This window comes from Myotis lucifugus, unplaced genomic scaffold (genome assembly GCF_000147115.1).
Source record: "Myotis lucifugus unplaced genomic scaffold, Myoluc2.0 scaffold_164, whole genome shotgun sequence".
Taxonomy (NCBI): Eukaryota; Metazoa; Chordata; class Mammalia; order Chiroptera; family Vespertilionidae; genus Myotis; species Myotis lucifugus.
In genome coordinates, this window is record NW_005871212.1 from 2,049,404 (window position 1) to 2,050,355 (window position 952).

Here is a 952-nt window from a genome sequence, read left to right on the forward strand (position 1 = left end):
CTATGAGGCTTGAGCCAGGGTCCCCACCCAAGGCCCGGGCCTCTGTCCCCACCAGGGCCGGCAGCAGCCACAGCTCCTCACGTCCTCGGCGCCCAGTTGTTCTGGGTACATCTCAGCTCCTGGCTAAGGAAACATGCCCCTCGGACAGGTGAGTGGTGGGCAGGGTGCCCACGGGCAGCCGCCAGGCCCTCAGTACAGGTCAGCGAAGGGCTTGGAGTAGTTGAACATCAGGTAGTCCATGTAGTAGAAGTCGTAGGCGCGCTGCCGCTGCGGGGCCGAGAGCTGCGCGAAGTACTGGTGGGTGATGCCCGCGGTAGTCCGTGCCTCCTGCGAGTGCCGGTCCTTGAACTGGGGGAAGGTCAGGTTGCGCGGGGCGTGGATGAGGCTCAGGAAGAAGTTGGCATCGTCCTCCATGCTCTCGAACTTGCCCACGAAGTCATAGTCGATGAGGCAGGGGCTGCAGAGCCGGCTGACGTGGTCCCAGTGGATGTCCATGCCCACCGGCCGGTGCACGTCCAGCAGGTACTGGACGAACTCGGGGAAGCGCACGCCAGAGCCCGTCCGCAGGGCTTCCCCGGAGGCGTTGGCACACGGTACCGGGCCAGGATGGCCTTGCCGAAGACGGGGTGATAGTAGCTGTGGGTGCTCGAACTTGTCCGGAAGCGGAGACAGCCTCTCGAGGGCTCCGGACGAGAGCATCTTGGTGTAGTGCTGAGCGTGCAGGATGCCTGCGTCGAGGTGTCAGCCGCTTGAGCGCCGCGTAGTGCACGTGTTGTGCTGAAGTCGGCGTGACGAGCAGCCGGCAGCACATGAGACCGTCAGTTGAGCACCGCTGGGACTTCGAGACACACGGGGCGCTCCAAAATCGGACGGGGGGCGAACCCTGCGTCTGTGCGGAATGGACGCTCCCATCACGTGGCCTCGTCTTGAGGGACACGTCAGTCTGGGCGGG